The following is a 12,535-nucleotide window of genomic DNA, read 5'->3' as shown; positions in this document are numbered from 1 at the left end:
GTGAACAGGAGATTTCAAATAAGTATCTCATTAAATATTTGAGACAAGTTTAATACCGTCAAGAATTATTTTACAATTCATGAAGCAACCATGTATGTAAGGTACTGTTGAACGGAAATGTTGTACACTAGCCAAAAAATAGTCAAAACTGTTAAAATAGAAACAATTTTAACATTCCTAAGCATATTTGGAGCTTACTAACTAAAGTTTATTAATTATTTTAGTTCGGTAATTATTATAGTTTGGTAATTACCAAACTTGGCGTGTAAAATAATTATTTTACGATAAACAAAGTTAAAAATGCACGAAATCATTCCCGCCCCCAAAACCCCGATGTATGTTAATAACAGGGTTGAAAACAATTTCCTTAATATATTTTTTAGGACACTAAACCTAATTGTGTCTCAGGACAAAAAATGAACCAATGAAATTTGGATATGGTAAGAACATGAACAAACCTGAGATTAAAATAGTTTCAGTATTATCATACAGAACGGCCACGCACCGCCCCGCCCCGACTCGAATTACCTCGCCCCGCGACAGCAGATTGACGGCCGCTTGCCGGCCGCTCAGTACTATTTTATACACTATGACGCATGCCGCGTGTAAAGACGTGCCGTTCACACATAGAAACGCAAGTGATTTTTGATGTACAGCGTGTCCGCCCTGTGCTACTAGCCTCCCATATGAGATGTAAATAGTTCCTGAGTGTTAGCATAATTTTAAAATCCGCCTTTCATATTTGTACAATTTTTTGGCATTGTACAAAATAGTGTACTTTGAAACTAACATCCTTTCCAAGCCAGTTACAGTGCTAATTTAACGTAAAATGACACTATTAAAGAGCTTTTGTGTCTTCTACATTTTTGGCAAGCTGGGGCCTTGTAAGATATAAAGCTTCGGACTAAAGAAACGAAACAGAATAACAGCTCCGTATTTATGACGATTCTTCTGGCCATACTAAAACACAGCTGCCAGAATAAATCCTAACATATGGCACTTCGTGTATCTTTCATCATTTTCATCATGAGTTTCCCAAAAGTAAACAACCAAAGTAGCGTATCGGATAACGCTTCAAAAATATTTACGTGCCATGATTCTCTAATAGCTCAATAAAAAGGGATTTGTGTTATGTAGAACAATTAGATTATGACAGATATTTTTACTGTTTGGAACTGTTTGGAAAAGTATTCAAGGGTGGCAGTTACTTTTTCACATCACCAATTCGAAAAAGGGCTTTTTCTTCCCTGCTAGGAGGGATCAAAGTGGCACTTTACTTCCCTGCTAGGAGGGATCAAAGTAACACTTTTCTGTTCTAGGACACTATTTTTACATTTTTTTAACATTTTTTTTAGCTTAAATTAAATTAATAGTTTTAAACATTATAAGTAATTACCTCACAGGTGATGTGAAAAGCAATATGTGTCACTTGGTAGCAAAATTATTTCCATCTTGGGCGTAACACACTTGAATCCCTCACTACGCACAGGATTCTACTGTAGAACCCCTCGCTACTCTCGGGATTCTATTATAGAATCCTTCGCTTCGTTTAGAATTCAATTGTACGCCCTCGCTGTAAATACCTATGTCATTTTGCTGCTCCCTTGTGACACAATCTACTATTATAACGTTGCGTTGTTTTATCCGCTACTATTAATGCTGACTGTAGGAGCAAGCGTGGCACGTCAGCAATGCTCAGTTGTTTCTATCAATCTGTAGCTCTGTCTTCTTTCTTTACTCCTGTGCTCAAAAACCGCATTAACTTGTTGCACAAATGGACATGTTTACCCGCATTGCACTGGTCAAGTTATTTTTTAAATGTTTAGAGTAAGTTTTAAGGCGTTCAAGTTAACCTAGCCAGTCTAGGTATAATAACACTTTAGGTTTTAGGGCGTCCGCTGGCTGGCGCGGTTGCACGGAGCGGGTGAGCGGGTGAACGTAAAATAGTATGAGCAACACTAACTGGCGCGGACGCGTGCGACGGATTTTACCTACAATGGCACCCGCATACGTGCGTATATAAGAGGCAGCTTTATAGTCGTATCACCCAGAAACTCACCGAAAACCTATTAAATCACATTTAAAATCGGGTCTATCGCGAATTTATTTTGTTATCTTTATTTACCGACGTTTCGCACGGTTTCACTGGTCGTGACTCTAACTGATGTCCCAGCAAAATGTCAAAACAGAGATTTGTGTGACTACCCGACGAAAAGTGTATTAAAAGTTTGGGGTAGACATTACATTTTCAAACCACCCACTACACATAAATGTTAATTATTGTCAATAGTACAACACGCAACACACAACATCCGCGCACACATCCGAAGATAGATCCCTTGGCTTTAACTTCACCGAAAACCGTCTCAGATGGTACGGACATGTCAAAGAAGAAGTGAGTACAATGTGGTATAGCTTGCACTGCATTTGCCAGATTAAAGGAAAGGTAGAGGCCGCCCGCCCCTAACCTGGTGGTCAAAAAAGACCTCAAGGAAGCCCATTTGCTTGAAAAGACAACCCAGGACAGATCAGCTTGGCGCAGAAGAGTTATACCCGACCTCAAATAATGGGAAAAGGGCAGGACGAAGAGAGGGGCCACTCTCTACACCTCGTATACGTGCACCCGCGCTAGCTAGCGGACGCCCTTAATCGCTCACATTTTAAAATATGTAACAGAAAAAAAAACATTAAAAAAATAACTTGCTGTTAAGGATTCGGATATCGCTGGCTCAATATTACAAGGTTCTTATTACATTTTCGAGATAGTTGAAAATCGACTTAATGTCACTATGATAATGTTCAAATTTAAGTTCGATAAATGTGAAACGTAATATTGGGCCAGCGATATGCACTGCTTCCGCAATGTCAAAAATCCGGGCAGCAACATCGATTTAGACATTTGCAGCAGTAATGCAGTCGGCAGTAATGTCGCGTTACTATCTGCATTGACCTCCATGTCTTGCGTGATTCATATTCGTTCCAGTAATAACTATAATTATAACCTATGTAGTTATTTTCACACTGTTCTATTTTTAGTCGCCAAGCCTGAAACGAAACAAGACTCATTATACAGAAAGTAATTACAAGTTCTAGAAAAAGGAAAAAACGAGCCAAGTCGGTCGTTCCTAGGTTTCAATGCGGTGGTTTAAATTGAGATGATTACTGTAATTTAGTTCCGTTGGAGAAAAGTTCTTCGGTGGTTTGTATTTTTCGAAAAAAAGGGAAGATGGGAAGTAATTACCTACAGGCATGTATACTTTTAGGTGTAAGTTGATATCTGACATCAAAGATTGAAATTAAAGATTGATTGATTGATTGACTGATCCATCCCTTGCTGAATAGAGAAGTCAAATTATTAATTCGTGACATTAAAGGTACCGTTGGGATTCAGATTTGCCGTATTGAATTTCAGAATTCAAATTCAAGCAGTTCTTTTGAATTATTTAATCTGTAATTTATAGTACTAGTACTAGTACATTTGTATACCGAATATTGCACGCAAGTTCTTGAACCGTCTAAATAGGGTTTATGACTATATTTGTTCTTGGCATTCAAAATCCTAATAAAAGTGTGCTACCAATGTCTTAAAAAAAACCGGCCAAGTGCGAGTCGGACTCGCGCACCGAGGGTTCCGTACTTTTTAGTATTTGTTGTTATAGCGGCAACAGAAATACATCATCTGTGAAAATTTCAACTGTCTAGCTATAACGGTTCATGAGATACAGCCTGGTGACAGACAGACAGACGGACAGCGGAGCGGAGTTTTTACCCTCTGGGTACGGAACCCTAAAAACACACCTTTCTAAGTACACACTTTATTATTAACTATTCGTATTCTCCCCGAAGATTTACCCCCGATTTTCCCCAATATCACAAATTGCGGCTAACACCTGACTCAATAAAAACGCGTAAGACGCAAGAAAATTACAACCAAGTTCGTATAAATCATTTTCTATTAGATTCGATATCGCAGATACCCATGTCAGCCCGAACATATTGCATTTTATCGGTACACATCGGGGTTAGGGATACCAATAGGTTTCTATGTTTACACATGTTTTTGTAACTATATTTTTGTTGAAGGTTTTGCATTACATAATAATTTTGACGACCGGTCTGGCCTAGTGGGTAGTGACCCTGCCTGTGAAGCCGATCGTCCTGGGTTCGAATCCCGGTAAGGGCATTTATTTGTGTGATGAGCACAGATATTTGTTCCTGAGTGTTTACTATGTATTTAAGTATTTATATATTATGTATATCGTTGTCTGAGTACCCATAACCCATAACACAAGCCTCCTTGGGCTTACCGTGGGACTTAGTCAATCTGTGTAAGAATGTCCTATAATATTTATTTATTTATTTATTTATTTATTTATTTATTTATTATAACCTAATGTAATAACTGACTTTCAAAAGGAGGAGGTTCTCTATTTGATGGGATATTTGTTTTCTATGTATGTTTTCCTTGAATTTCTTTTAGCGGTCCGTAGTCAACTAGGAACCACACACAGTTTCGCCATGTCAGTCTGTCGGTCTGTCTGTCCGAGGCTTTGCTTCGTGACCGCTTGTGCTAAAAAGCTGCAATTTGGCGTGATATACAAATCAACCAGTCAGTGGTAAAATAAAAACTAGAAAAAAAAATTGGGTACCTCCCCTAAATGCAAAGTAGGGATGTTTTTTTTGTCACTCAAACCCTATAATTTGGGGTGGCGTTGGATAGGTTTTTCAAAACGAATAAGGTGTTCAACCACTATTATTTGATGAACTAAAAATTTGCGGAAAAAATCTCTCCGAAAACATGTTAGGTATTTATACTTTGTATAAAAAAACCTAACAATAAGTACAGTTTGAATTTTCTCGAATGATTTTTACGCCTAAGACCCTAATGTGATAAACAAAAGCCATTGTTTCTTTTGTGCGAGCGGACAGTTCCCGTTCTGAGCGCGTGGCAAAGCAACAATGTCGTTTAAAAAGCTGCTGTATCGTATTGGTTTTAAGGTTCAAATCTATGTATATGAGCTCTCAATGTAGGATATTGAAGTAAGTGGTCGATGTCCTACATTACCAAAAAATTGTTAGATGTACATAAACTTGAACCTTAAAACCACCACGATACAGTTGCATTTTAAAGGACAATGTTTCTTTGCCGCGTGGCTAATACGGGAGCTAACCGCTCGCACAAAAGAAACAATGGCTTTTGTTTAACAGATTAGTCTTATGCGTAAAAATAATTTGAGAAAATTCATACTATATTTAATTGTCATGGCAATTCATCGCATTAGGTACAATTGTTCCATATAATTAACGCTCAATTAAATCTACCCAAACTCTGTAAAACTAAACTGAGAGTAAACTGCCGTACCTGGTTATTCGTAAAGTAATTAAAGTTGCCAAAAGCCCCCCGGTTAAGCAAATACGTGACATTCCTTACCTAATGAACAAGTTTTAATTACAAGGCAACAAAGAAAGTGTTTCGATTCCTCAATGTTTAGCCAAATTGAGTTAGGTGCGTTGGGGTTATTCTGAATTCGAAGGATGCGAGAGGGGTTATTCTGAATTCATTCCATTCCATTTCATTGATTCCACCAACGTTGATTTTCATTGATATTTGTAATTCTTGGTTATTTTGATTGCTTGTAAAAATTTGACATGTAAAAGTGCCCCTGTGGCCTATTTACTGAATAAATGTTTGATGTTGATGTTTAATGTTAATGAATTTGAAGGATGCGAGAACTCGCAGGCTAGTTTAGCAGCAACGGAATATAATTATGTAGACAAAGCTCTTAGTTCACTTTTAATTCCGAAAAACGATCATTTTCGAATACTTAGAAAACATTCGGAACCCCAAAAAATACCTATTTTAGCGCCACTTGCACCATAATTATATTCCACTAACATGCGGCCCACACGAATTTTGGTGTCTAGCAGTAGTAGTTGCCGCGCACCGCTACGGAACGGACGCCTGCTCGCGCCTGCGCCACCTAGAGGTCATATCTGTCGTCTAGCGTTTTATTAGAGAGTGAAGAGGCCGGTGTCGATTTTAGTCGTAAAAATGTAAAATTGATAGATTTAATCCGTGAAATTTTACACCTTTTGTTACCTAATTGAAATAAAAAGTACTGGTTTCTATTAGCATGTCTTCTTATCTTACCTTTTATCAGATCAGTTTTTTGAAAACAGACTCACTAAATTAGTAATGTTTGCTTTTCTGATGGACGTTTAGGTAAACGCGCGTAAAGCACTGATTTTGTCGCTCTTATTTGTAAATTTCGTAAAGTTTGGACTGCTAAACATGGTAATTTTGTATTACACATATCCTGTACTTGACGTTTATCAGACTCCATTTTTATTATTATGACTTTGAAGTAGTGTAAATGAAAGTTAGATGAAATCAATTTTCTCCAGAAATTACTTCAAAACAAGTGACAATTTCTCTGAAAATCGACTTAATTTCAACGTAATTTTGATACTTAAACAATCTACAACATTTGCTGAAACTATACTTATACATCAATTTGTATAATTTACCACCATGATTTTTTGATGAATTTTTAAAAACTGCCCCTTCTCTTCATGCATTACCGGTGACGCACGCTCCCGACCTCATTATTAAAAGGCAAGATGAGAAGACGTGCTAATAAAAATCAATACTTGTTATTTAAATATTACGTAACAAAACGTGTATAATTTCAACGACTAAATTTATCAATTTTACATTTTTGCTCCAAAATCGACTACGGCCTCTGAACCTTCCTTACCTAGTAGTACTATTATTTATTCTGTGCTACTGCTAGAGGCCGGAGTGAATGGCAGCGGGAGTAAAAATAGCGTTAGAGTCCAGAACATAAGTCTGATTATCTGTCAGTTGCTAACTTTACGTTAGCGACTGCGTAAACTCGATCGCAGTCCATCTCGCTCGCACTGATGTATTGGTGCTATAGAGAGGGAATGCGATCAAGTTCACGCAGTTAACGTAAATGTCACATGCCAACTCGTGGTGGCCGTGTAAAAATTAAAAATTAACCCTTTTACGAAATCACCTCAATGCACCTTCCCAACTGAAAGATAATTGGCCTAATGTTCTGGTCTTGTTTTGAAGTTTTAATCGGTTTAAACCTTGGACGATATAACCAAATGGAGACGCCTTGTCTATGATTTTCTGTACAAAACAGTTCCGATTTTTGCGGGGAGGGGCACGTCAAATGTATAACGTAAAAATAGCCATGTCAGATAAACGCACGATAAGCGTCACTCCATACAATGTGTATGACCATTGGTCATAGAGAGTCGACAGAGGGGAACGCCTACTCGGGAACGGCTACTCCGTTTGGTTATATCCTCTAAGGTTTAATTAAACAACATACGTAATTATATACACGGTGTCTAAAAAATAAGTGCATTCTCGTTGCCAGGGAGGTTTTGGGATCAAACTGAGCATCTTTTACTATGGGACCAAACTCGAAAGCGCGAAAAAAAAATTTGACTGTTTTATACATTTTGGCTGGTCCGTTTTCTATGGGAGGGTAATATTTTTTTTCGCGATTTTGTGGCTGGTCCCATAGTAAAACTTGCTCAGTATAATCCCAAAATCTCAAAGGGAATGCACTTATTTCTTAGCCACCCTGTATAATAATATAATCAGTAGCTTAATAGAAATAAAATGAGACGTTAAATATTTGCATTCCATTCGGTTTCTTGGCGTGTGAGTAAATTCTCGGTCGCTATGTCAATTATATTAGGTAAGCCCCTTCTCAGATTTGAGAATTTTAGGTAAATAACTCCGTCGCGCTGACAGGGACGGCTCCTAAAATTAGTGCGATTAGGACAACTGCGGCTTAGTCGAAAAATCCTGCATAAAAATTTAGAAATCTAGGTTTCGTTCTCGACATTTAAATATATTAGGTAGGTACTTAAAACTTACTAATCGTATCAAAATTTTGAGAACGGTATGGGAAAGAAAGTATATGTGTAGGACCGTTTTGATTTTTCCGTTTACTGTTGCCAATTTTGTATACTAGGCGTCTTAACCGGTTAACCCCGGGTTAGTGAATGGTGCAAGTGGCCCTAACCATTTCACGCATACTACAACTATCGCCCTTATTTTGATATACCTAGAGTATATTTTCAATAAACTTGATAATAAAGCTGTAGATATTTTGAAAAACTCCAGAGCCGTGTCGGTATAATGAGGAGTCTATTGTAAAAAGTTTCTAGATAATATAATATAGTTCGTTTAGGGGTTCAGTGCTAAGAAATTTTCAAAACTTGTTTACTACCTTAGCGAAGTTGCAAGTAACTGAAATATCCCTTAGACTAATGATCTAAAGACTTGAAAACTTAATAAAAAGACTAAGAACGTAAGAAATCAAGCAACTTTAAATAATACCCTAGCGCAGCGTCTTACATAAGCGAACAACTCGCGAACGCGAAGCGGCGCGGCGCGGCGCGGCGGGCCCACGGCATTCGCGTTCGCAACGAGATCGCCCACGTAGGACACTTTTATAGGTATCAAAGGATTGATTCACCCCGCGCGGCATCGCTTCGCTTCGCTTTCGCGTGTTGTTCGCCTAAGTAGTACGCTGCGTTATAGGTGCGTCCCGTCTGAGCTAACTTTGCATTAAATTGAATGGAATACAGTGAGAGAGTGTCATTATTAAACGTCTTGTATTATTTTCATTAATTTTGCCATTATTGAGGTTTTTGCCATACTTCGTCATTGCAGAGTTAGCTTGGTCTGACTCTAGGTCCATTTTACTAAACAAAGGAACGGAAGTCGCTAAACTAAAACTTTTCCTCTTCACTATTTCTAAGCAAATTCCTAACATCCCTATTTGCTAGAAAATTCTTTAGCTAATTAATTAGATACCTCCACGCTTGCTAGCTATTCCAATTTCCTAAACGTTGGCAAATCGAACATTTAAATAAACCAATTATGTGATCAATGTTACAAAATTCAAGTTCCATTTCGAGTAGACCTTCCATAAGAAAAGACCGAAATATGACACATCTGGCTACTCTAGTCACCTGTTGTATGCTCCTTAGAGCATGCCTATGGTCAAGAGTTCGACTCATCCTTGCCTGATCAGCGATTAGAACTCCTCTTAACACACTATTATGAAAATTGCATCTAAACTCTTAGGAAATACGGTCCATTATAGTTCAAAAATTGAGTTTAATCTGCCTCGACCCGGGAAAGGACAGTTGAGAATGCTCTGAAAGGCTTTTACGTCGGCTTATTTAGTAAATAAGGCTTCATTATTTAACAATGCCCAGACTTCCTAAACGAACTAACGTATTTATTATAGTTTGACTGTGACACAGATCAGAGGCGTTTTGATAATAACAGAAATGATCCATCCTAGACTGCATCGGCACTTACCATCAGGTGAGATTGCGGTAAAATTTTATGCTTGCCTTTTTTTAATAAAAAAAAAAAAAAAAAAAACAAAAAACAAAATTGCTTACAGCACAAAAATTTGTGGTACATTTAAATACCATAAAATCAGGATTTTCAATGTTACTTTTCTTCTGGACAACTAACTATACCAATGTCAACGAGAACGAGTGGCAATTGAAGTTGATTCTCCCAAGTGAAAAGGCACGGATAGGGCACGGATAGGGCACGGATTAAACTAAGAATATTTTAATTGCATTAAGTATTGTGTATTAAAAAAAGTTACTCCTGTTTGACACACATTTATTAAGTAAAACTTTTTTTAACATAATTATTTATTATCAAAAATAATTTAAACACAACGAAACAAAATAAAAAACTAACAGAATTGTTATAGAGATGATGAATAAAACTTTTGGAGGTCTGCACATCTGAAAAAGAATTTTTAATTACTGCTTTGTTTAAAAAAAATACAGACAATACCTACATTTGTAAAGCGGCCGATGAACTATTTCTTGTTGTTATTCTGTCCCGTTACACATCATCGTTTAACATCGTGAGGAAACCGGACTAAATCCCAACAAGGCCTAGTTTCCCCTCTGGGTTGGAAGGTCAGATGGCAGTCGCTTTCGTAAAACTAGTGCCTACGCCAATTTTTGGGATTAGTTGCCAAGCGGACCCCAGGCTCCCATGAGCCGTGGCAGAATGCCGGGACAACGCGAGGAAGATGATGATGATGATTCTGTCCCGTTACCCAGGGGACAGTATTAGCCCAATTTTGTTGGACTACATTCTACTAACATGCTTAGTAGATTACCCATTATGAAAAAGCTTGATAGCTACCACAAAAATTTGTGACGTTTTCAATCAAAAGGTACCACATTGTCGCTTACCATAAGGACGAAATTGTTGAATAACCTGTCAGAGCATCCTTATGGCAAGCGGCAATGTGGTACCTTTTCATTTAAAACGACACATTTATTGTGTGACAAGGGTCCCCGGCAAGCTTGGTTCTCCATACAAACGTAGTTACGCTCTCATTTTAAAGAGTAGCTAGTTTGCTCTGAAACTTTGTACTTACAATAGGATAAGGTATATCTATGTCTGTAATTAGTTTATGTAGCTTCAGATACCATAGTTAAAAAAATACAGCGAATTTAAGTTTTTCATACAAAACTTGTTTTTGCTCTATTTCGTTTATTTTATATACTGGAGCTATATCGACAAGTTACAGACCTAGATATACCTTATGTCATTGTATGTGCAAAGTTTTATTACAATCCAGCACGTAGTTTTAAAATGGGAACGAAACTCCGTTTGTATGGGAAGGTGAAATTCGGCCGAGCTTGCCAGGGAATCAATTTAAATTCCATAAAACCTTCACGTGATTCAGGATAGCCATTTATTTATTGACATGAATCAAACAAGCTGACATTTATGTGTATGTTTATGTATGTAAAGCCCGACCAGAAATATATGATCATCAAGTCAAGAGGGCGCTGTTATTCTCATGTATAGAGTGACAGTTCAGTATAGTATGAAAAAATTAGTTCCAGTGAAATTCCGCAACATGGCGCGTGATCATATATTCCTGGTCAGGCTTTAATACTAAATATGTGAGCGCCGGCTTTGGAAGTCTGCAAAGTTTCAAATCGTCGCTATACTTACTCAACCTCATATCTGCAACAATCATTTGATGGAAATGTCGCTTTTCTTTCATTCGGAATACGGCTGTTTTTGTCATCAAATTAGTGTTGCAGATACGAGGTTGAGTAAGTATAGCGGCGAAGTAGTTTTCTAATGATGAATGTGAAAAATGCCTTATAATATAATAATAATAGCCTTTTATTTCATGCAATTTAACATAACAATACGTATTTTTTTTTACATTTAACTGCATAGCAGGTACAGGTAACATAACATGCAAATAGTATCTACTTATGTATTTATAAACATTTTTTTATAAGTAGTAAATTTACATTTACAGCTATCTATAATAATAACTTTTAAATTTTAATTATTAATAACTTTTAAATTTTAATATTGTCTTCGGTTACCGCGATAGTTACTCATGAAATAAAACTATGAAAACGGATTATATCGCGTATATTGAATTTATAATACATCCCGACGTTTCGAACTCTTTACAGCGTTCGTGGTCAACGGGTGACTCACTCGGGTGAGTTCGAAACGTCGGGATGTATTATAAATTCAATATGCGCGATATAATCCGTTTTCATAGTTTTATTTCATTTTAAATTTTAATTATTTATAATATTTTTTCCATTTTAATTATGATGAAAATAATGAATTAGATATTAATTATATACATTAATTAATTGCATCATAAATCCCTTACTTGTTATTTAGTAAAGGTTGTGGGCGGCGATCCGAAGTTGAGAGAGAAGTTGAACGAACGGCCTTTCTTATTCAAACTACAAACAAAAATTATGAATACATAATTAGTGTTAAACAATATACCTAAGAACGGGGAACAATGGACTAATCCAGCGAACTTGGTGTTGGCGCCGGCTTTTAAGGATACCTTGGACAGCTATGCGTACTAATCAGTCCATATTGGAAGAGTAATAAAAACTGGCTAAATGCGATTCGGACTCGAGCACGAAGGGTTCCGTACCATTACGCTAAAAACGGCAAAAAAATCACGTTTGTTTTATGGGAGCCTCCTTAAATATTTATTTTATTCTGTTTTTTGTATTTGTTGTTATAGCAGCAACAGAAATACATCATGTGAAAATTTTAACTGTTTAGCTATCACGGTTCATGAGATACAGCCTGGTTACAGACAGTCAGACAGACGCCGGACAGTGGAGTCTTAGTAATAGGGTCCCTTTTTACCCTTTGGGTACGGAACCCTAAATAGAGTTACAAGAGCCGAAAGAGTTTGTCTAATCTAATTTCTTTGCAAAAATATCTACTCGTAATAGATAAAACTACTTACGGTTTCAGTTTTTTATTTTTCTTAGTCCTGAAATGAATATTTTATTCGTTGAAAGTAAGGTAATGCAGTATACTTAATTTTCTAAGAACAAATTAAATTATTTTCTATGAAAATATTTTAAATTGTGGTTTTTCAAGTAGACACACTACTATTTAAACTATAAACTGAAATAAATGTCA

At 36.8% G+C, this 12,535-nt stretch overlaps 1 long non-coding RNA gene across 1 annotated transcript; it reads right to left on the bottom strand.

Annotated features, from left to right (window-relative positions):
* Nucleotides 1–9,682: 9,682 nt before the first annotated feature.
* Nucleotides 9,683–11,829, bottom strand: LOC134751720 (uncharacterized). Its single transcript, XR_010128681.1, has 2 exons — nucleotides 11,754–11,829; nucleotides 9,683–9,825 (listed from the first exon to the last, which is right to left on the bottom strand). It is a non-coding gene; the product is annotated as an uncharacterized LOC134751720 (long non-coding RNA).
* Nucleotides 11,830–12,535: the final 706 nt, after the last annotated feature.

The sequence above is a fragment of the Cydia strobilella genome, chromosome 23 (genome assembly GCF_947568885.1).
Source record: "Cydia strobilella chromosome 23, ilCydStro3.1, whole genome shotgun sequence".
NCBI lineage: Eukaryota > Metazoa > Arthropoda > Insecta > Lepidoptera > Tortricidae > Cydia > Cydia strobilella.
The sequence above is the reverse complement of the archived record's forward strand: the minus strand, read 5'-3'. Positions and strand labels throughout refer to the sequence as shown.